General features: G+C 47.2%; 1 long non-coding RNA gene across 1 annotated transcript in view; it reads right to left on the reverse strand.

Annotated features, from left to right (window-relative positions):
- The window catches only part of LOC122942537, a 36,203-nt gene extending 15,557 nt beyond the window's left edge, over positions 1 to 20,646 (reverse strand). The window contains exon 1 of the long non-coding RNA XR_006390588.1: positions 20,546 to 20,646. This is a non-coding gene — a long non-coding RNA (uncharacterized LOC122942537). The remainder of the gene's footprint in view (positions 1 to 20,545) is intronic.
- Positions 20,647 to 25,199: the final 4,553 nt, after the last annotated feature.

Genomic DNA, 25,199 nt, shown 5'->3' on the forward strand with positions numbered 1-25,199 from the left:
ATCGTTACATTTTGATTAATAACAAAAAAAGTAAAAATGCCAGCAGCAATGAAATACCACCAAATGAAAGCTCCATTAGTGAGAAGAAAAGGAGGTAAAATTCATTTGGGTGGTAAGTTGCATGACCGAGCGATAAACGGTGAAAGTAGTGTAGTGCCGAAGTGTAAAAAGTGCTCTGGTCATGAAGGGGGTTTCACCTAGCGGGGCTGAAGTGGTTAAGTAGACCTGAGAGTGTTGATGTATGGGGACGTGATAATACACGTCTTTTAGGTCTATGGACGTCATGTATGAACCTTTTTTGATTAGTGGAATGATGGAGGAAATGGACTCCATTTTGAATTTCCGGTATAATATGTGTTGATTTAACCCTTTTAGATTTATTATAGTACGGGAGGATCCGTCTGGGTTTGGGACCATAAATAAACTTGAGTAAAAACCCCTCCCTCTTATCACGCCTTTGCCCCCTTTGGGATAACTCCACCGACCCGTTTTACCTTTGCCTCTATATGACTTAAACTTTTTTGTGTTTGCTGCCTTTTCCAGTATTGTGTCCAACACAGGACCAAACACATATTCGCCGGAGAAGGCAATAGAGCAAAGTTTTGCTTTAGATGCTCTGTCTCCTCCCCAGGATTTAACCCATAAGGCGCGACGTGCGGCGTTAGATAGAGCTGCATCCTTGGCAGCAAAATAGATGGATTCTGCGGAGGCGTCCGCTAAAAAGGCAGTGGCAGACCTCAGTAAGGGAATTGAACCTAAAATTTCCTCCCTGGGGATTTTATTTCTTTATGTGGTTTTCGAGTTTATTTAGCCAGATATACCGTCGTGGCCAAAAGTTTTGAGAATTACATAAACATTGGAAATTGGAAAAGTTGCTGCTTAAGTTTTTATAATAGCAATTTGCATATACTCCAGAATGTTATGAAGAGTGATCAGATGAATTGCATAGTCCTTCTTTGCCATGAAAATTAACTTAATCCCCCAAAAAACTTTCCACTGCATTTCATTGCTGTCATTAAAGGACCTGCTGAGATCATTTCAGTAATCGTCTTGTTAACTCAGATGAGAATGTTGATGAGCACAAGGCTGGAGATCATTATGTCAGGCTGATTGGGTTAAAATGGCAGACTTGACCTGTTAAAAGGAGGGTGATGCTTGAAATCATTGTTCTTCCATTGTTAACCATGGTGACCTGCAAAGAAACACGTGCAGCCATCATTGCGTTGCATAAAAATGGCTTCACAGGCAAGGATATTGTGGCTACTAAGATTGCAGCTCAATCAACAATTTATAGGATCATCAAGAACTTCAAGGAAAGAGGTTCAAGAGGTTCAGCTGCGGGATCGGAGTGCCACCAATGCAGAGTTTGCTCAGGAATGGCAGCAGGCAGGTGTGAGTGCATCTGCACGCACAGTGAGGTGAAGACTTTTGGAAGATGGCCTGGTGTCAAGAAGGGCGGCAAAGACGCCACTTCTCTCCAAAAAAAATATCAGGGACAGATTGATCTTCTGCAGAAAATATGGTGAATTGGCTACTGAAGACTGGGGCAAAGTCATATTCTCCGATGAAGCCTCTTTCCGATTGTTTGGGGCATCAGGAAAAAGGCTTGTCCGGAGAAGAAAAGGTGAGCGCTACCATCAGTCCTGTGTCATGCCAACAGTAAAGCATCCTCAGACTATTCATGTGTGGGGTTGCTTCTCATCCAAGGGAGTGGGCTCACTCACAATTTTGCCCCAAAACACAGCCATGAATAAAGAATGGTACCAAAACACCCTCCAACAGCAACTTCTTCCAACAATCCAACAACAGTTTGGTGAAGAATAATGCATTTTCCAGCACGATGGAGCACCGTGCCATAAGGCAAAAGTGATAACTAAGTGGCTCGGGGACCAAAACGTTGACATTTTGGGTCCATGGCCTGGAAACTCCCCAGATCTTAATCCCATTGAGAACTTGTGGTCAATCCTCAAGAGGCGGGTGGACAAACAAAAACCCACTAATTCTGACAAACTCCAAGAAGTGATTATGAAAGAATGGGTTGCTATCAGTCAGGAATTGGTCCAGTAGTTGATTGAGAGCATGCCCAGTCGAATTGCAGAGGTCCTGAAAAAGAAGGGCCAACACTGCAAATACTGACTCTTTGCATAAATGTCATGTAATTGTCGATAAAAGCCTTTGAAATGTATGAAGTGCATGTAATTATATACACAGAAACAACTGAAACAAAGATCTAAAAGCAGTTTAGCAGCAAACTTTGTGAAAACTAATATTTGTGTCATTCTCAAAACTTTTGGCCACGACTGTACATAGTTCTGGCGACAGATGTGGCGGTAATGTTGGTCTTGATACCATACATAGAAGCCTCCCAACATTTGCGTAGCAGGGCATCAGCTTTCCTTTCCATAGGATCGGACAATTGAGAGAAGTCCTCGAATGGTAAGGAAGTCTTTTTTACCACTTTAGCGACTTGTACATTGATTTTTGGTGTCTCATTAAATATTTTTGTTTCTGTTGGGTCAAACAGTGCCCTTTGTTTAAATTCCCTGGAGACTCCTAGTTTTCTTTCAGGATCACTCCATTCGTCTAAGAGCATATATCTAATGTTCTCGCTCACATGGAAAACTTTAGATCTTTTTGCTCTGAGCCCCCCAACATCTCGTCCTGAACCGATTTAGGTTTCTGGACGTCCTCTATGCCCATAGTAGACCGTACAGCTGCTAATAGGTCGTCAATTTCCGCAGATGAGAAGAAAAAATTTCTATCATCCTCTACAATCTCACCTTCCGATAGACTTTCATCACCATCAATTGGTCTAGGTTCGGAAGGGCCCAAGTCCATGTCCTCTGGATCAGAGGAGGATGGAATTTAATTATTTTTTATTTTTTTTTGGGCGGAGGTACGGAAACAGATTTAAGAGAGGCTAGCGAGGATTTGATTTCATTTTGTATCATCGATTTAACCTCCATTAGGATGGACGGCTGTTCGTCTTTCATTAGGGAATAAATACATGGCTGGCAGAGTTTTTTAGTGTAACCTTCTTGCAGCCTTTTAGCACAAGTAGCACATCTTGTGTTTCTGGCTTTGATCTTTGCCTTTGCTCCCTATAAAAGAGGAGCAGCTATACAGTAGCCCAGTATTTGTATATAAAAGACAGGATACATTTGATTCACGTCCCTCACAGGGTAACTCCACCTGATCCATGGTGCTTGCTAGGGTGTCCGGAGTAGACATGTTCTCCAACAGAGAGGACTCACAGTGGAGGCCGCATAATTTGAAAGTGAGGCTTTTTATCAAGCCGAGCGGCGTCTGACATCATCACAGCGCGCCCGACATGCACACGCTCCACTGACATCTAACTTCGCCCCCACCCGGAAGTATCTAAGAGCGCAGCCAGCGGCAATAGTGATGCCGGCGTGCAGCAGTGGATTTGTGGTCAGCTTCCTCGTACGGAAGGGAAGGAAGACCCCGGGTTCTCTGTGGAGGGAAAGCAGGCCCCCAAGCTGAAGATGAGTTCCCTTCCGTTGCTCTACCTCTGCCCAGCATTGCAATGAACCGCAGGAGGGCCAAGGGAGTTCAGAATAAAATCCTCAGGTGTATACAGGTACCCCTAACGATACCTCCTTCCGGAGGTGCTCTGTGTAGGTGCTCCATAGGGACAGGAAACACTGAGGGAGAGAGTGGGTGGTGGCCTTTTAAACTCTCTGTGTTCCTGCCTCTATAGAGGTCAAGGGTCATCTCTCCATGGTAGCCATCATGGAAATAGCTGTTTTTTAATGCGATTCACCACAAATAAATTTGGATTGAATCAAATCTTTTTGAGAAATTTGCTCATCTCTACTAGTATCGTATGGTCTTAGCTGAGGACTGCTCCGAGAATTGTTGAAATCACTCTTCTGTGAACACCAAAGGTCTTCAGCAGTTCACAGAGGAACCCATCATAAAAGTCTCCATCGACAGAAAATTGTGAGAAGCTCCAGAAAACATGTAATGTCTATGGTCAGCTGTAATCTTGTCATTTCCATCTTTCTCATTACACAAGGATAAAACATATAATACTGGTGGATAAAACAAGACTGAACACAAGATCTTCACAGTCTACTACAGATGATAGGGGGCATTTCATGAGATCTTATCTCCATCTACCTGATCTGCCTGTGGGACATTGTGATGTTCTTCTGAACCATCCTGTAGAAGAAGAGGACTGGGACATCTCTCCGGTGTTCTTCTCTCTTCCTTAACTGTAGGCAACACATCCAGTCATTGAATTCATTCCTTACATACAGATAATGAGAGGACGTGTATGTATTTAGTCATGTCTATTACCTGGTAATGTGAGGGGACGGTGATCATCCATGATGACATCCTTGTACTGATCTTTGTGTACTTCTAAATACTCCCACTCTTCCATGGAGAAATAGACGGTGACATCCTGACACCTTATAGGAACCTGACAACACAATGATATAGTCATCACCCAGATCCCTTCATAGCATTCCTGTATGATGTCCCAGCATTCCCAGAAGTGTCACCTCTCCAGTCAGCAGCTCAATTATCTTGTTGGTGAGTTCTAGTATCTTCTCTCTATTGATTTCCTCATGTATCGGGGGGTGAGGTGGAGGCCCCTTGATTGGGCTCAGGGTTCTTCTCCATCCTTCAGACACAGGGACTTGACAGCGCTCACTAGAGGTCTTCTTCAATACTGTGTAGTCCTGGTTATGGAGAGACACATTAATAAATAGCACGCCATACATCTCCAGAGTCCCTCACCTCTCCCGTCATGTCCATCTGTTAGTAACATATATAAGATGATGTAATGTGACATCATCAGAATCTCTCACCTCTCCAGTAAACTGGAAGAGGATCTCTAGGGTGAGATTTATTATACTCTCCGCCATCTTGTCCCTGTCCATTCTTGATGGCTCAATCAGGAGAAGGATCTTATATAGAAGATATCCACTGAGCGGATCCTATATTGTAGGAACCTGAATGGAGAGAAGACGAAACAATGTAAAATACAAAATCTAATGTAAAATACAGTCCTGATCAAAAGTTTAGGACCACTTGAAAAATGGCAAAAAATCATATTTAGCATGGCTGGATCTTAACAAGGTTCCAAGTAGAGCGTCAACATGCAACAAGAGGAAATGAGAGCAAGACAAAACATTTTTTGAGCTTTCAATTTAATGAAAACAATGAATAAACTGAAACAGGCTGTTTTTCAGCTGATCAAAAGTTTAGGACCACACCTCCCCAAAAAACTAAACCCCCCAAAACAGAAATCCAACTTCCAAACATGAACTCCGTAATGAGTAGCTCCGCCGTTATTGTTGATCACTTCAAAAATTCGTTTTGGCATGCTTGATGCAAGCGTTTCCATGAGGTGAGTGGGAACATTTCTCCAAGTGGTGAAGACGGCCGCACTGTCTGGAACTGTTGTCCATTTTTGTAAACTTCCCTTGCCATCCATTCCAAAAGGTTCTCAATTGGATTTAGATCAGGGGAACACGCAGGATGGGCCAAAAGAGTGATGTTATTCTCCTGGAAAAAGTCCCTTGTCCTGCGGGCACTGTGTACTGTAGCGTTGTCCTGTTGAAAAACCCAGTCGTTACCACACAGATGAGGGCCCTCAGTCATGAGGAATGCTCTCTGCAACATCTGGACATAGCCAGCGGCCATTTGACGCCCCTGCCCTTCCTGAAGCTCCATTGTTCCACTAAAGGAAAAAGCACCCCAGACCATTATGGCACCCCCTCCACTGTGGCGTGTATAAAACATCTCAGGTGGGATCTGCTTGTCATGCCAGTAACTTTGGAAACCATCAGGACCATCAAGGTTACATTTTTTCTCATCAGAGAATAAAACTTTCTTCCACCTTTGAATGTCCCATGTTTGGTGCTCTCTTGCAAAGTCCAAACGAGCAGTTCTGTGGCGTTCAAGGAGACGAGGTCTCTGAAGACGTTTTTTGTTTTTGAAGCCCTTCAGTCTCAGATGCTGTCTGATGGTAATGGAGCTGCAGTCAGCACCAGTAAGGGCCTTAATTTGGGTTGAGGATCGTCCAGTGCCTTGACGGACAGCCAATTGGATCCTCCGTCTCAGTGCTGGTGAAATTTTTTGGGGTCTTTCACTTGACTTTTTTGTTCCATAACCCTCAGGATCATTTAAGAAATTCCAAATTACTGTCTTACTGCATCCCACCTCAGCAGCGATGGCGTGCTGTGAGAGACCCTGCTTATGCAGTTCAACAACCCGACCACTTTCAAAAAGGGAGAGTTTTTTTGCCTTTGCCATCACAACGTGTGACTACCTGACAGAAAATGACAATGAATCCACATCTTTGCACAGATTTGGCCTTTTAAAGGCATGTGGTCCTAAAATTTGGATCAGCTGAAAAACAGCTTGTTTCAGTTTAATTGTTATTTTCAATTAATTGAATGCTCAAAAAAATGTTTGTCTCACTCTCATTTCTTCTTGTTGCATGTTGAAGCTCTACTTGGAACCTTGTTAAGATCCAACAATCTAAAATATGATTTTTTGCTATTTTTCAAGTGGTCTTAAACTTTTGATCAGGACTGTACAATAACTGGAGATAACAAGAGGAGACATCGGAGGAGACAATAAAGTGTAGATGTTGTGTTCTCTCCTATTATACGGAACAAAACATAAGTTGAATAGCTTGTCAAAACTTTCCCTTCATTTGTTAAGTCCAGGCAGTTTCATGGTATGTCACGTCTTCACATGAACATACAGATGATAAACAACGTCACCAGTGATGCCAGTATGAACAGCACACAACTGCTATAGACCATCCTAAGCGTTAATAGTCAGGCGATATACATACCGCCATCAGAGCTCCAACCAATACTGTCCCTGCAGTGATGTAAACAGACTAAAGGAGACCACAAGAGCCTCAGTGCTGGAGCAGTGGAGCATTCTACAAGACCTATGTTATTCGGGAAATTGTAAAACGCTAAGGAATATATTAGCAATAAATTAAGGAACAGGACAGAGCTTTTTCCTACAGTTTACAAGCATGGCTACCGCTTCCTGTCCCACTTTCCTGCTAGCTTCCTGCATGCCGGGGTTTCCTTCCTGTATGCGCATGCGCCACATAAATAGGTGGCGAGGATTAAATTATACATCTTTATAGTACATTTTTATGAACATTTTTTTTTTTTTTTTTACCCTGTTCCAGTCCACGTCTGAGATCTCCTGGATATGTCTTCTATATAACGCCCCCTGCTCCAGTCCACGTCTCTGAGATCTCCTGGATATGTCTTCTATATAACGCCCCCTGCTCCAGTCCACATCTCTGAGATCTCCTGGATATATCGTCTATATAACGTCCCCTGCTCTAGTCCACGTCTCTGAGATCTCCTGGATATGTCTTCTATATAACATCCCCTGCTCCAGTCCACGTCTCTGAGATCTCCTGGATATGTCTTCTATATAACATCCCCTGCTCCAGTCCACGTCTCTGAGATCTCCTGGATATATCTTCTATATAACGTCCCCTGCTCCAGTCCACGTCTCTGAGATCTCCTGGATATGTCTTCTATATAACGCCCCCTGATCCAGTCCACGTCTCTGAGATCTCCTGGATATATCTTCTATATAACGGCCCCTGGTCCAGGCTTTTGTTGTACCTGAAGGAGGGGAAGGCCGATCCTGGAAATGTGTTTTACGTTAGAAGTGAACTCTTGTCAATTGTTTTTTATAATAATATCTTTAAGCTGGTGTCCTGCCCCAGAAGCCTGCGTGCTTACTTCCTGGTTCATCTTCTCGGGAATCTGTTTATTCCCAGTGGGTGAAGCAGCGGATCTTTCCATGTGCGGAACCTTAGGCTAGTTTCACAGTAGCATTTACTTCTCCCCATATTTCTGGGTTGCGGCAGGATCGCCGCCAGTCCCATTTATTGTGAATGGGGCTGAACGTCAATGCCGCATAACGCCCATCCATCCCGGATCCGGCGGGACAGTCCCAGATTTCAGTGGCTGTCCCAGTACGGGGAGCTATGTCCCGCTTTCTAGCAGCTGTATCTGCTTCCATAGGAAACAGAGACAGTTGCCTGTGTATTATGATGAAGCAGAGCCATTTGCAGCATCATCCCTCCCCCCTGCTGGCTCTACACACCTCTGGTCTGTGCGGGGGGCGGGTCTGGCCGTTAGCCTTGGCTCCGCCTCCTTCACAGACTAGAGCAGCAGATGTCCTGCTGCTGCTAGGAAAAAGGTAAGTATGTGGTGTTTATTTTTTTTTACATTCTGTGAGGGGCACAATGTGGGCATATTACTGGGGGGGTAGCAAAATGTGGGCACATTACTGGGAAAGGCACATTGTGGGCACATTACTGGGAAAGGCACATTGTGGGCACATTACTGGGAAAGGCACATTGTGGGCACATTACTGGGAAAGGCACATTGTGGGCACATTACTGGGAAAGGCACATTGTGGGCACATTACTGGGAAAGGCACATTGTGGGCACATTACTGGGAAAGGCACATTGTGGGCACATTACTGGGAAAGGCACATTGTGGGCACATTACTGGGAAAGGCACATTGTGGGCACATTACTGGGAAAGGCACATTGTGGGCACATTACTGGGAAAGGCACATTGTGGGCACATTACTGGGAAAGGCACATTGTGGGCACATTACTGGGAAAGGCACATTGTGGGCACATTACTGGGAAAGGCACATTGTGGGCACATTACTGGGAAAGGCACATTGTGGGCACATTACTGGGAAAGGCACATTGTGGGCACATTACTGGGAAAGGCACATTGTGGGCACATAACTGGGAAAGGCACATTGTGGCACATTACTGGGAAAGGCACATTGTGGGCACATTACTGAGAAAGGCACATTGTGGGCACATTACTGGGAAAGGCACATTGTGGCCACATTACTGGGAAAGGCACATTGTGGCCACATTACTGGGAAAGGCACATTGTGGCCACATTACTGGGAAAGGCACATTGTGGCCACATAACTGGGAAAGGCACATTATGGCCACATTACTGGGAAAGGCACATTATGGCCACATAACTGGGAAAGGCACATTGTGGCCACATAACTGGGAAAGGCACATTGTGGCCATATGTCACGGCTGAGGATGGGGAAAACCCTCAGCCGTGAGGTATCAGAAGGCGGATGGTCAATGCCAGGCCAAGCCAGGAATCAGGGAGCAGGTCACCTCCTACACATCCCTAATTCTGACCCTGTCTCCTATCTGTATGAGCCGACCCTGATGGTAGGAGGGCTCATACTCCGGAACTTGATATTCCTACTAGCCCTCAGGGTGGCCCTGGACTAGGAGCAGGGTAAGACGACCTGTTCCTCCTAGACACGGAGGAACAGGAGTCTCACTGGCCAAGCTACATAGAAAGGGGAACATGAACAGACATATGGCAATGACAGGTAAGTGAGACTAGTACCACACCTATCTGCCACAAACACACAACCTGGAACCCATGTACAAGTGCTGCTGTCCACAACAACACAAAGGACACAACAGACATCACACGGGAACCCAGGAGACCATATGCTGCAATAACAAAGAGACCAAACAAACATCTTCTAAACACCATACATAAACCTATGACCACAAGGGTGGCCCCCACTGGCAGATGGAATTAGGGCTCTTTCACACTTGCGTTCTTTTCTTCCGGCATAGAGTTCCGTCGTCGGGGCTCTATGCCGGAAGAATCCTGATCAGGATTATCCTAATGCATTCTGAATGGAGAGAAATCCGTTCAGGATGCATCAGGATGTCTTCAGTTCCGGAACGGAACGTTTTTTGGCCGGAGAAAATACCGCAGCATGCTGCGCTTTTTGCTCCGGCCAAAAATCCGGAACACTTGCCGCATCGACGGATCCGGAATAATAGCCCATTGAAATGTATTATTCCGGATCCGTCCTAACATCTTCAGTTGTTACGACGCAACGACGGATCCGGAAGTTGTGTCCGCGCCAGGAAGTAGGAAGGTCTTGGCTGGCGCGAACTTCCACAGACAACCCGCGCGGGAGAGGACAGGTCGTGTCTTCAGCTCCTGGAGGTGAGTATTCAGTGTGTGTTTTGTCTTTTAATACATTAACTACATGCATCTACTATGTCCTAGACATAGTAGATGCATGTAGGAGGCAGCAAATGAATGTTGGAGGTAGTAGTCCCCTGGGGAATGCTGCCCCCAGCACCCACCATGCAGTCACCCCAGCTTCAGTCCCAAGTGCTTTTTCTTTGGGACTGCAGCTGGCTGGGGTGACTGCATGGTGGATGTTGGGGGTAGTAGTCCCCTGGGGAATGCTGCCCCCAGCACCCACCATGCAGTCACCCCAGCTTCAGTCCCAAGTGCTTTTTCTTTGGGACTGCAGCTGGCTGGGGTGACTGCATGGTGGATGTTGGGGGTAGTAGTCCCCTGGGGAATGCTGCCCCCAGCACCCACCGTGCAGTCACCCCAGCTTTAGTCCCAAGTGCTTTTTCTTTGGGACTGCAGCTGGCTGGGGTGACTGCATGGTGGACGTTGGGGGTAGTAGTCCCCTGGGGAATGCTGCCCCCAGCACCCACCATGCAGTCACCCCAGCTTCAGTCCCAAGTGCTTTTTCTTTGGGACTGCAGCTGGCTGGGGTGACTGCATGGTGGATGTTGGGGGTAGTAGTCCCCTGGGGAATGCTGCCCCCAGCACCCACCGTGCAGTCACCCCAGCTTCAGTCCCAAGTGCTTTTTCTTTGGGACTGCAGCTGGCTGGGGTGACTGCATGGTGGACGTTGGGGGTAGTAGTCCCCTGGGGAATGCTGCCCCCAGCACCCACCATGCAGTCACCCCAGCTTCAGTCCCAAGTGCTTTTTCTTTGGGACTGCAGCTGGCTGGGGTGACTGCATGGTGGATGTTGGGGGTAGTAGTCCCCTGGGGAATGCTGCCCCCAGCACCCACCATGCAGTCACCCCAGCTTCAGTCCCAAGTGCTTTTGCTTTGGGACTGCAACTGGCTGGGGTGACTGCATGGTGGATGTTGGGGGTGGTAGTTCCCTGGTTAAGGTGGTACTGTTGTTTAATATTAATGTGTTAACTTTCATCTTTTTGTTCTCATTTTTCTTAGGTTATATTTTTGGGGAGACAGACCTGATCTTGATAGTTTTAAAAAAAAATGTCCAGTAAGTATCATTTTTGAGGGATTTTTTTCAATGATTCAAAATCAATTGTTTAATTTTTTTAAATTGTTTCAATAGGCTATTCAAGTGAGTCCGGGAACTCTCCTCCAAGGCGACGAGTTCGCTTGGATACGGTATGTCATGTTTTAAAGTTTTATTTTATTATCCCATCCATGTCCAAAATAATATTTTTTTTTTCTTTTACAGCAATCGTCAACGGAGGAGAGGTATTCCGGCCCTGCTCCGGCAGCGGGAGAGGAGGAAGTCGGGGGTGGACACCATGAATCGGTAATAAAAAAAAAAAAGAAATGTATTGTGTTTTTTCTTAATTCTTAAAATTTTTGGTTATTAAGTTTGATATTCTTTTATTTTAGTCTAATCCTACTGTTGCCTCAAGAGGTCGTCAGCAACCACCCACAAGGCGCCGGGGAGCACGCGGCGGTCGGGGACGTGTGAGTATATCTCAGTATTGAATCTTGTTATATCATATGTGTAAATTATTTAAAAAAAAATTTAAATTAATAAATTATTTTCTCATTTTTTTAGGGTTCAAGGGCCTCTGCCAGAATGGATGCGGAGGAATTATCCAGTTTCTATATCGACAATGAACTCCTCATCCATCTGGTGGAGGAACGCGTCTCACTCTGGGACCATACCGACCGCCGCCATGCAGACCATCACCTGACCCGGAGTCTGTGGATGGAGATTTGCAGAAAAATACTTCCGGATTGGGACAACCTCAGTGAAGGCAAACAGGAAGATTGCAGTAAGTATCCTTAAATTTTTTACATTGATTAGTTATCTGTCATGTCCAAACTGCGGCCCTCCAGCTGTTGCAAAACTACAACTCCCAGCATGCCCTATCCAGGCATGTTGAGAGTAGTAGTTTTTCAACAGCTGTAGGGCTGCAGTTTGGAAATGCCAGTAATTTGAGAGTAATGTTTATTTTTATATTTTTTTAGAGACGGCAGTCATGGTGCGATGGCGCTCAATAAGGGACCGCTATAAGAAAGACTATAACGAGGAGGTCAATCGCCCAAGTAGGTCTGGCGGAACCCGCCGGCAGTCGTACCGCTATGCGGCTGCCCTAGGGTTCCTACGTAGAACCCTAGAGCTGCGAAGGTAAGTAAAAAAATCCCTAAAAAAAAATGGTAAAATGTTGAAATCAATTTTAAAAACATGCTAATTTTTCTTTTTTTTACAGAAAAACTAGCAGTACTCGGGCGCCAGAACTTCCTTGTGAAAGTCATCAAGAGGTGGTCCCTGCTGAGCTGCCACCCGCGGATCCCTCTCCACCTCGTCCAGCACCTGGTCAGGACCCAAATCGTCCTCTACTGGTGCCCTCTGGTGACGCAACAATGGCTGTTATGGCGCCACTTTTTGAGGCGTTGATGCGTCGCCAGAGGGCCGGTAGAAGCCGCCAAGCTGATTATGAAGACCTCACAAGGCTCTTGTATGAAACCTTGTGTGGTTACAGCAATAGGATTGTAGCCATGGAGGCCGAGCTGAGAAGTCTGCGGGAGTGTGTGGTGCAGTTTTCTCAGCCGGGCCCGCTACAAACCTATTGGCCGTCAGTTAATCAGCTGGTGGCGGACTTCACGCCCGACCAGGTGTTGGAGTTCAGACGTAGGGTGGAGGATGTGGTGTGGGATTTGAGACACCGCACAACTTCCGTCCCCCAACCACCATCCTATGCCCCCTCCCATTCCTATCCCCCACCACAACCTCCTCACCCCTTCCAACCTCCTCACCCCTTCCAACCTCCGCAAACTCCAACCCGTCCACCTCAACCACCTCCCCATTCTACAACCCCTGAGCCTTTTCACCACTGTTCTCTCTCTCCTCCTAACTATTTTCAACAATCAACTTTCACAACTCCTTCTTCGCTGGCTCGGACAACTCCTTCACCCAATCCCCCATCCCGTTTGCATACTCCCGCTGTCTCTCCTCCCACATCACACATTTCAGTGTCCACCAGAACATACGAAGGTGGAGAGGGATCAAGCCGTGCACTGCCTTCCACCCCCCAACCTCCTCCTCCAAATCCTCAATACCAGGATTTGTAATTTTTGTTGTTTTAAATTTTATATTAATATTGTTTTATTTATATATATTTTTATTTTATAAAATTCCGTAAAATTCTATTAAAAGTTTTTATGTGTCCTTGTGTTTTTTTTTTACTTATCTAAAAATAAAGGCCTGACATGCTCTCCCACCGCTTGTGGAGCGACACTGGAACTGTCGCTCTACAGGCGGTGGGAGAGGGTGTAGTGGATAAAGGCCCGACATGCTCTCCCACCGCTTGTGGAGCGACACTGGAACTGTCGCTCTACAAGTGGTGGGAGAGGGTGTAGTGGATAAAGGCCTGACATGCTCTCCCACCGCTTGTGGAGCGACACTGGAACTGTCGCTCTACAGGCAGTGGGAGAGGGTGTAGTGGATAAAGGCCTGACATGCTCTCCCACCGCTTGTGGAGCGACACTGGAACTGTCGCTCTACAGGCGGTGGGAGAGGGTGTAGTGGATAAAGGCCTGACATGCTCTCCCACCGCTTGTGGAGCAACACTGGAACTGTCGCTCTACAAGCGGTGGGAGAGGGTGTGGTGGATAAAGGCCTGACATGCTCTCCCATCGCTTGGGGAGCCAGCCAATGATAGTGGCTACTCATGCGGTAATAAGATTTTTTGTAAAAATAATATATATTATTTAAAAAGAAACACCATATTACTATATTTGAAAAAGTTATTAAACTTTATTAATGAACAATTTTTTGGGAAAAAAAACAGCAACAGTAAAAAATTGCAATTTTAAACATTCTGGTCCTGCCACTGTAAACGTCCAGCATCCGAGCTGAAGTAGGCAGCAAATGAATCGCGCATGGCGGACACCGCCACAGTACCACATGGTCCAAAAGTTTCAATACTAGTCATTTCGCTGTCCTCGATTATTCGCTCAATGGCAGGTTCTTTAGTCCGTATGAAATTGTGAAGAACTACCCCACACTTTACCACTTCGTCTACTGTTTCAATCTTCAACTGAATCGGTTTTGCAAAAACTCTCCATTTAGAGACAAGGATCCCAAAGGTGCACTCGACCATTCTTCGTGCCCTTGTTAACCGATAATTGAAAATGCGTTTTGTGGCAGCCAATCCACGGCTGGAGTAGGGTTTAATCAGGTTTCCAGACATTTGGAAAGCTTCATCCCCCACCAAGACATATGGCAGTGGTGGACTGTCGGTTCCAGGCATAGGTTCAGGAGGTGGAAAGTCAAATTGCCGATTGTACACGCTCCGTCCCATGAAAGAGTTTTTAAAAACCATTGAATCATTGGTGCGGCCATATGCACCAATATCAACTGCCACAGACCGGTACTCCGCATCAGCGATGGCCATTAAAACAATTGAAAAATACTTTTTAAAAAATTCAGATCCGGTACCTGGTGGCTTTATTATACGGATATGTTTTCCGTCCACTGCGCCGACACAATGCGGAAATTGACACACCTCATAAATTTTTTTTAAAATTTGAAGCCATCTCTGCTGATTGGGAGTAGATATGAACTCCTCATGCAGTTCCTCCCATAAAACTTGAAAAGTTTATTTTACAATTGTTGAAATCGTTGAAATCCCAAGCCGGAAATGGTAGTGTAGCGAGGTGAAACTGTCACCTGTAGCCAGAAAGCTGAAGAAAAAATAAATAAAATATTAGATTAGTAATTTGAAATACTTAAAAATTTTAGATTATGGATTTGTCTAATTTGATATGGCCTGAATCACTATAATTATCATAAATATCGTTATGAGTAAAATTTTTCTATACTTGAAAGCATCAATATATATTTACCGCCTGTAATATTTATATTAAATACGGACAGATTAGTATAGCTGCTATAAAAATCTTCTAAAAAAATTGTTAATGAACTATAAATACTAAACAACACATATAAATAATTAAAATTAATATATCTATATGTCATTATCTTACCGGGTGGTCAACATGAGTCGTTCTGTAGGTGACACACTCCTGCGGAAATACGTATCCATTCTGGCCAGTCTCGGTGATACTCGGTCTATGAGCTCATCAAAGGTAGCCATATTCATGCGAAAAAAGTTATTAAATTTTTAAGGATAATGACGTAATTCCGGGTACAGGACTTCAAATGCTCCTTCGGTAATCCGTGCTGATGATATTGGATAAACCCAATACCGACGAAGACGACGCCGACGTCTATCTCGCTCTTGTTTCCTCCATCTTGAAACCAAGATCAGGGCTTTGAAAGCAAACTCTTGTTCAGGCATCATCCTGGCGACAATCCTAAGCACAATCTGAGCTAGTCCCTTAGGTTTACTTTTATAGACCAAAATATTTGCATATTTTATTAGTTGTACAACTATACATTTTGTGATAAGATTAGTTTCTGATTAAATTTTTAGTGATGAGATTAGTTTCTGCTAAGAAATTATTTTGCATACCGGATCCGCTCAAAAATACACAACGGATCCGGCTGCATACCGGATCCAGGGCTCCAGATGGCGACCAAAACGGTTGCCAATGCGCCTTAAAATTTGCAGATGGCGACAAGACTTTTTAGTCTTTTCGCCATTTGCGACTGTACCGCCGCGATCCTGCGCAGCCTATGTTCTCTTCAGTAGCACAGCACAGTCAGTGGAGAAGGAAGGAGTCCCTCCCTCTCCACTGTGACGCGGCCGCCACTACCACCAATAGGGAGATAGCAGGGAGGAGGAGGGGAGGAGCTGTCGCCACTGCGCCACCAATGAATGTAAAACATAAGTATAGGCAGCGGTATCACAGACCCGGCACCCGGCCTCAATAACAGGGCATGCGATACGCGGCAATTAACCCCTCAGGTGCCACAGATCGCATGCCCTGTTATTGAGGCCGGGTGCCGGGTCTGTTATACCGCTACCGACAGGAGTTAAAGAGGACCTTTCGTGGGTTCAAAGAATATTAACTTTTTAGTAGTAGGCTACATCGAGCGGCGCCCAGGGATCTAAGTGAACTTACTATTAGTCCTGGGCGCCGCTCCGTTCACCCGCTGTGGCCCCCGGTAATTTCAACATTCAGAGCAAGGAGGAGGCGACGCCAGTGTCTGTCCTTCCCCCTGACAGCAGCGCTGACCAATCAGGGAGAGAGGGAGAAAAAAACAACTGATGCAGTGTGCCCCCCCCCAAAGCCTCATCCCCCCCATTATCACTGGCCACAAGTCCCCCCCCCCATTATCACTGGCCACAAGTCCCCCCCCCCCATATTTATATGGTGGCCACAGGGTCCCATCCCCTCCATTGGTGGCAGATTACACTGCTGGGGCTCAGATCGTTACCATGGCAGCCAGGACGCTACTGAAGCCCTGGCTGCCATGTTCAGCTCCCTGCTGCTGTGTGTACAGAGCACAGGGTAGCAGGAAGATGTGTGAAGCCCTATTCACCCTGATAGATCTCTATTAGGGCGAATAGCACAAGGGATGATCCAGGTTCTAGTCCCTAAGGGAAGAAATGGTTATTAAATAAAAAGTTAAACAAAAAAAAACACCAAAATACTAAAAGTTTAAATGGCCCCCTTCCCCGTTTTACATATGGAATTTACAAACAATAAATAATTAAGATATTACATATCGCCACGTCCCAAAAAGTGTGAGCTATTAAAATATAAAAAAATATTTCCGCTCGGTGAAGGCCGTAACAGAAAAAAAAAACTCTAAACCACGCAATTCGCAATTTTTAGTCGCCTTGTCCCCCAGAAGATGTCCCTGGATGTGAGAGCTATGTGGTTTTCTCCTATATGTAGTGCTGGCTCACTACTGTGACCTGCGTCTCATCCTCTCAAAGTCCTTTTTTTTTTTTTTATTATATGCATTTTAAATTTGGCGACTAAAAAATGTAATTTGGCTCCTAAATTTTTTAGTTTAGGAGCCAATAGCTCCTGGTCATTTTTTTTTGTCTGGAGCACTGGGATCCGTACGACGGATCCGGAAAGCGTTGCATCCAGGATTTCCGGATCCGTATCTCCGGAAAAAAGCCGGAAAGACGCATCCGGAATGAAAAAATGATGCGTTCTCACGCGTTTAATTCCGGCAAATGGACTACACAACGGATCCGGCCAACGCAAGTGTGAAAGAGGCCTTACACAGGCGGCTGCTCCAGCTAGCCATGGCTGAAGTACCCCCTCAGACTAGAGATATTCACTGAGGCTTTATAGGCCCAAGTAGCCACACCCAACAGACACACCCAGTGTTCACACACACAGAAGGGAATTAACCTTTCCAACGCCAGGCAAGGGAGGACGGCCACTTAAAGGGGAAGTACACACATAAACCTACACTTCACCTGTTGCCGCGGGCAACGGCATGCGTGGCAATCATGTCCAGGGGATCAGCCATAGGGCTGAGACACTGCCACCACATGCACACAAAACCACACGTTGCCACGGGCAACCAAGTGAAGGAAAGTGTCACAAAACACACCATAGTCCGTGACACCATATTACTGGGGAAGGCACATTGTGGCCATATTACTGGGGGGGGGGGGGGGGCAAACTGTGGCCGTATGGCTGGGAAAGGCAAACTGTGGCCGTATGGCTGGGAAAGGCAAACTGTGGCCGTATGGCTGGGAAAGGCAAACTGTGGCCGTATGGCTGGGAAAGGCAAACTGTGGCCGTATGGCTGGGAAAGGCACATTGTGGCCGTATGACTGTAGGGGCACAATGTGGCCAAATTAATATTACTGAAGGGGCACAATGTGGCCATATTACTGGGGGGGGGGGGCACAATGTGGCCATATTACGGGGGGGGGGGCACAATGTGGCCATATTACTGGGTGGCACAATGTGGGCATATTTCTGAGGGCTCAATGTGGGCACATTACTGGGGGGCACAATGTGGGCACATTACTGGGGGGGGCACAATGTGGGCACATTACTGGGGGGGCACAATGTGGGCACATTACTGGGGGGGCACAATGTGGGCACATTACTGGGGGGGCACAATGTGGGCACATTACTGGGGGGGACAATGTGGGCACATTACTGGGGGGGACAATGTGGGCACATTACTGGGGGGGCACAATGTGGGCACATTACTGGGGGGCACAATGTGGGCACATTACTGGGGGGCACAATGTGGGCACATTACTGGGGGGCACAATGTGGGCACATTACTGGGGGGCACAATGTGGGCACATTACTGGGGGGGCACAATGTGGGCACATTACTGGGGGGGCACAATGTGGGCACATTACTGGGGGGGGCACAATGTGGGCACATTACTGGGGGGGCACAATGTGGGCACATTACTGGGGGGGCACAATGTGGGCACATTACTGGGGGGGCACAATGTGGGCACATTACTGGGGGGGCACAATGTGGGCACATTACTGGGGGGGCACAATGTGGGCACATTACTGGGGGGCACAATGTGGGCACATTACTGGGGGGCACAATGTGGGCACATTACTGGGAGGGCACAATGTGGGCACATTACTGGGAGGGCACAATGTGGGCACATTACTGGGAGGGCACAATGTGGGCACATTACTGGGAGGGCACAATGTGGGCACATTACTGGGGGGGGCACAATGTGGGCACATTACTGGGAGGGCACAATGTGGGCACATTACTGGGAGGGCACAATGTGGGCACATTACTGGGAGGGCACAATGTGGGCACATTACTGGGAGGGCACAATGTGGGCACATTACTGGGAGGGCACAATGTGGGCACATTACTGGGAGGGCACAATGTGGGCACATTACTGGGGGGGGGCACAATGTGGGCACATTACTGGGGGGCACAATGTGGGCACATTACTGGGGGGGGCACAATGTGGGTACATTACTGGGGGGCACAATGTGGGCACATTACTGGGGGGCACAATGTGGGCACATTACTGGGGGGCACAATGTGGGCACATTACTGGGGGGGCACAATGTGGGCACATTACTGGGGGGGCACAATGTGGGCACATTACTGGGGGGCACAATGTGGGCACATTACTGGGGGGCACAATGTGGGCACATTACTGGGGGGCACAATGTGGGCACATTACTGGGGGGCACATTACTGGGGGGGCACAATGTGGGCACATTACTGGGGGGGCACAATGTGGGCACATTACTGGGGGGCACAATGTGGGCACATTACTGGGGGGCACAATGTGGGCACATTACTGGGGGGCACAATGTGGGCACATTACTGGGGGGGCACAATGTGGGCACATTACTGGGGGGGGCACAATGTGGGCACATTACTGGGGGGGCACAATGTGGGCACATTACTGGGGGGAGGCACAATGTGGGCACATTACTGGGGGGAGCACAATGTGGGCACATTACTGGGGGGGGCACAATGTGGGCACATTACTGGGGGGGCACAATGTGGGCACATTACTGGGGGGGCACAATGTGGGCACATTACTGGGGGGCACAATGTGGGCACATTACTGGGGGGCACAATGTGGGCACATTACTGGGAGGGCACAATGTGGGCACATTACTGGGAGGGCACAATGTGGGCACATTACTGGGAGGGCACAATGTGGGCACATTACTGGGAGGGCACAATGTGGGCACATTACTGGGAGGGCACAATGTGGGCACATTACTGGGAGGGCACAATGTGGGCACATTACTGGGAGGGCACAATGTGGGCACATTACTGGGAGGGCACAATGTGGGCACATTACTGGGAGGGCACAATGTGGGCACATTACTGGGGGGCACAATGTGGGCACATTACTGGGGGGCACAATGTGGGCACATTACTGGGGGGCACAATGTGGGCACATTACTGGGGGGCACAATGTGGGCACATTACTGAGGGGGCACAATGTGGGCACATTACTGAGGGGGCACAATGTGGGCACATTACTGAGGGGGCACAATGTGGGCACATTACTGGGGGGCACAATGTGGGCACATTACTGGGGGGGCACAATGTGGGCACATTACTGGGGGGGCACAATGTGGGCACATTACTGGGGGGGCACAATGTGGGCACATTACTGGGGGGGCACAATGTGGGCACATTACTGGGGGGGCACAATGTGGACACATTACTGGGGGGGCACAATGTGGGCACATTACTAGGGGGGCACAATGTGGGCACATTACTGGGGGGGCACAATGGTGTGGGCACATTACTGTGCGGTGGCATGAAGGGGGAATAATTACTATGTGGGGCATTAAGGGGACTGGTTGGGATTCGGTGTACAGGTATGTTTTGGGCGGAGTTAGAGGCGTGGCCTGGTGTACACAACCTGTCCCTCTTTGTTGGTTACACCGTTGGGAGGTATGGGAAGGTGTAAAGGTCCTGAAGGCTGCTCCGTGCTGCATCTATAACGCAGGTGTGAACAGGCCTTACAGGTGCGGCGCTGGGAGCGCTCCTCTTACCTGGACAATCCTGCACCATGGAGGGTCCTGTATTTTTATTCCTTTCAGCATCTACAGGAGTCAGGCTCCCGGACGAAAAGTACCTGAGATGATGTCATGACCATGTGATCATGTGTGGGAGGAGTCAGGCTCCAGGCTGTGCTGTAGGAGGAAGTAAAGGACCTGTGGTGATGTCATGACCATATGATCATGTGTGGGAGGAGTCAGGCTCCAGGCTGTGCTGTAGGAGGAAGTAAAGGACCTGTGGTGATGTCATGACCATGTGATCATGTGTGGGAGGAGTCAGGCATTAGGCTGTGCTGTAGGAGAAGATACAGGACCTGTGATTATGTCATAACCATGTGATCATGTGTGGGAGGAGTCAGGCTCCAGGCTGTGCTGCAGGAGGAAGTAGAGGATCTGTGGTGATGTCACGACCATGTGATCATGTGTGGGAGGAGTCATGGTCCAGGCTGTGCTACAGGAGGAAGTAAAGGACCTGTGGTGATGTCACGATCATGTGTGGGAGGAGTCAGGCTCCAGGCTGTGCTGCAGGAGGAAGTAAAGATCTGTGGTGATGTCACAACCATGTGATCATGTGTGGGAGGAGTCAGGCTCCAGGCTGGGCTGCAGTAGGAAGTAAAGGACCTGTGGTGATGTCATGACCATGTGATCACGTGTGGGAGGAGTCAGGCTCCTGGCTGGGCTGCAGTAGGAAGTAAAGGACCTGTGGTGATGTCATGACCATGTGATCATGTGTGGGAGGAGTCAGGCTGTGCTGTATGAAGAAGGAAATAGGGTTGTGACTAAATCCCATGACTCGGAGGGACCTGGTCCTCCCCAGTCATCGGATTTAGCCGGCTCTGCAGCAGCTGTCTATTTCCCATGACTGGTAAGGACCTTTTGGCCCCCTAGTGGTGAGGTCCTGCATAGATGCAGTATTTAGCCATGTCACAGTGAATGGGGTATTGCCCATGACTCAGAAGGACCTGCTCCTCACTAATAATGGAGAATGGCCAGCTCTATAGCAGCGTCTATTTCCTATAATCTGCAGGGACCAGTTATTCCCCTGATCTCCTGGACCTGATCTATCATAGTATTTAGCGTCACAGTGAATTAGCTAAATCCCATTCTCTCCACAAGAACCATTCTGGTAAAGCTTCGGTGACATTATTATTATTATTTGTATTTGTTTCACTTTGTAGCAGTGACTAAAGTAACACAGGTGAACGGTGGATAATAAAGTCCTTATAGTTATTTTCTATTTCCTGGACTCCAGAAGGACCTTCTCCATCTATTACATACTAAGAAGGTGACATGTAGGAGAGGAGAGGTCCCTCTGAGTGATGGGATTTACCCGGCTTATATAGACATGACTATTTCCCGGACTCCAGAACTTCTCCATCTATTACATACTGAGAAGGTGACATGTAGGAGAGGTCCCTCTGAGTCATGGGATTTAGCCGGCTTATATAGACATGACTATTTCCCGGACTCCAGAAGGACCTTCTCCATCTATTACATACTGAGAAGGTGACATGTAGGAGAGGTCCCTCTGAGTCATGGTATTTAGCCGGCTCATATAGAAATGACTATTTCCCGGACTCCAGAAGGACCTGCTTCATCTATTACATACTGAGAAGGTGACATGTAGGAGAGGTCCCTCTGAGTCATGGTATTTAGCCGGCTCATATAGACATGACTATTTCCCGGACTCCAGAAGGACCTTATTCATCTATTACATACTGAGAAGGTGACATGTAGGAGAGGTCCCTCTGAGTCATGGGATTTAGCCGGCTTATATAGACATGACTATTTCCAGGACTCCAGAAGGACCTTCTCCATCTATTACATACTGAGAAGTGTCATGGAGGAGAGGTCCCTCTGAGTCATGGGATTTAGCCAGCTGATATAGAAATGACTATTTCCCAGACTCCAGAAGGACCTTTTCTATCTATTACATACTGAGAAGGTGACATGTAGGAGAGGTCCCTCTGAGTGATGGGATTTAGCCAGCTCATATAGACATGACTATTTCCCGGACTCCAGAAGGACCATCTCCATCTATTACATACTGAGAAGTGTCATGTAGGAGAGGTCCCTCTGAGTCATGGGATTTACCCGGCTCATATAGAAATGACTATTTCCCAGACTCCATAATGACCTTTTCTAACTATTACATACTGTGAAGGTGACATGTAGGAGAGGTCCCTCTGAGTGATGGGATTTAGCCGGCTCATATAGAAATGACTATTTCCTGGACTCCAGAAGGACCTTCTCCATCTATTATATACTGAGAAGTGTCATGTAGGAGAGGTCCCTCTGAGTGATGGGATTAAGGCTACTTTCACACTAGCGTTCGGGTGTCCGCTTGTGAGTTCCGTTTGAAGGGGCTCACAAGCGGACCCGAACGCTTCCGTCCAGCCCTAATGCATTCTGAGTGGACGCGGATCCGCTCAGAATGCATCAGTCTGACACCGTTTGTCCTCCGCTCCACTCAGCAGGCCGACACCTGAACGCTGATTGCAGCATTCGGATGTCCGCCTGGCCGCGCGGAGGCGTGCGGATCCGTCCAGACTTACAATGTAAGTCAATGGGGACGGATCCGTTTGAAGTTGACACAGTATGGCTCAATTTCAAACGGATCCGTCCCCCATTGACTTTCAATGTAAAGTCTGGACGGATCCGTCTGACTAACTTTCACACTTAGAATTTTTTCGGAAATATAATGCAGACAGATCCGCCCCGAACGCAAGTGTGAAAGTAGCCTTAGCCAACTGATATAGAAATGACTATTTCCCAGACTCCAGAAGGACCGTTTCCATCTATTACATACTGAGAAGGAGTCATGTAGGAGAGGTCCCTCTGAGTGATGGGATACAGCCAGATTACATAGAAGTGACTATATCCTGGACTCCAGAAGGACCTTTTCCTGTTTCATTGTTTTATGGGAGGTTAGGCCGGGATTCCTCTGACACATTAGGCTACTTTCACACTAGCGTTGTTTAAATCCGGCGCTCAATTCCGACACCGGAACTGCCCGCCGGATCCGGAAAAACGTGTGAAAACGGATTACATTTGAATCCTGTTCAGGATTTTGATCACAATGAAAAAATGCATTGGAAAAAGCAGATCCGCCATTTATGGACTTAACTTTTTTTTCACATTTTTCCGGAGGAAAAAATACAGCATGCTACGGTTTTCTGAAAAGCCTGATCAGTCAAAAAGACTGAACTGAAGACATCCTGATGCATCCTGAACGGATTGCTCTCTATTCAAAATGCATTAGGATAACACTGATCAGTTCTTTTCCAGTATAGAACCCCTAGGACGGAACTCAGCGCCGGAAAAGAAAAACGCTAGTGTGAAAGTAGCCTTAGCAGCACATATATCCATCTATGATACACTTTATGAACTCAGCGTTTGTTTCTTCTAACAAATATTAAAAAATCAACCGGAGCTTCTGCAGGACATACCGTTGAAATGTGGTCAACCTTGTAGTATCCTTAGACTAGACCCCATCTACGATGCAGTGGCGTGGCTGTGTACTGCAGCCGCTCTTCAATAGACTTCTATGGGATAGATTGCTCTCCAGAGAAGCCTATGGTAGAGTGACTCCATAGTATGCCGCACACTTGTATAAACGGGAAAACACCTTTTAAATTTACTATTTCTAGGCGTCCAATGCAAACGGATTAGGCAGAATGTGTATCCTAAAAATGGATTTGTAAAATTTATTTATCTCAGACAGATATATTTATGTAATGCCAGCGTACTACTTCTCCCAGCAGACATAGTATCCCTGGTAACTTCCATACATGCTGTCTGTTCACTGCTCCTCCATGCTGGGACACACATGTACAGTGTCTGCCCGTGGGGTGGCGTGTGCTCCCTTCCTGATGTTTATAAGGAAAGTGCATGTTCTAATAAGAGGGAGAAATTATATTAATCCGTGTATCTGACCCCATCTTGTGTTCCTGTTCTGTGACCTATAATCCCTGTTCTGATATCCCGCTCCTGACCCGGCTTGTGTTCCTGTTCTGTGACCTATAATCCCTGTTCTGATATCCCGCTCCTGACCCGGCTTGTGTTCCTGTTCTGTGACCTATAATCCCTGTTCTGACATCCCGCTCCTGACCCCATCTTGTGTTCCTGTTCTGTGACCTATAATCCCTGTTCTGATATCCCGCTCCTGACCCGGCTTGTGTTCCTGTTCTGTGACCTATAATCCCTGTTCTGATATCCCGCTCCTGACCCGGCTTGTGTTCCTGTTCTGTGACCTATAATCCCTGTTCTGATATCCCGCTCCTGACCCCATCTTGTGCTCCTGTTCTTTGAACTATAATCCCTGTTCTGATATCCCGCTCCTGACCCCATCTTGTGCTCCTGTTCTTTGACCTATAATCCCTGTTCTGATATCCCGCTCCTGACCCCGGCTTGTGTTCCTGTTCTTTGACCTATAATCCCTGTTCTGACATTCCGCTCCTGACCCCATCTTGTGTTCCTGTTCTGTGACCTATAATCCCTGTTCTGACATCCCGCTCCTGACCCCTTGTGTTCCTGTTCTGTGACCTATAATCCCTGTTCTGACATCCCGCTCCTGACCCCATCTTGTGTTCCTGTTCTTTGACCTATAATCCCTGTTCTGATATCCCGCTCCTGACCCGGCTTGTGT

This window comes from Bufo gargarizans, chromosome 6, assembly GCF_014858855.1.
Source record: "Bufo gargarizans isolate SCDJY-AF-19 chromosome 6, ASM1485885v1, whole genome shotgun sequence".
Classification (NCBI taxonomy): domain Eukaryota; kingdom Metazoa; phylum Chordata; class Amphibia; order Anura; family Bufonidae; genus Bufo; species Bufo gargarizans.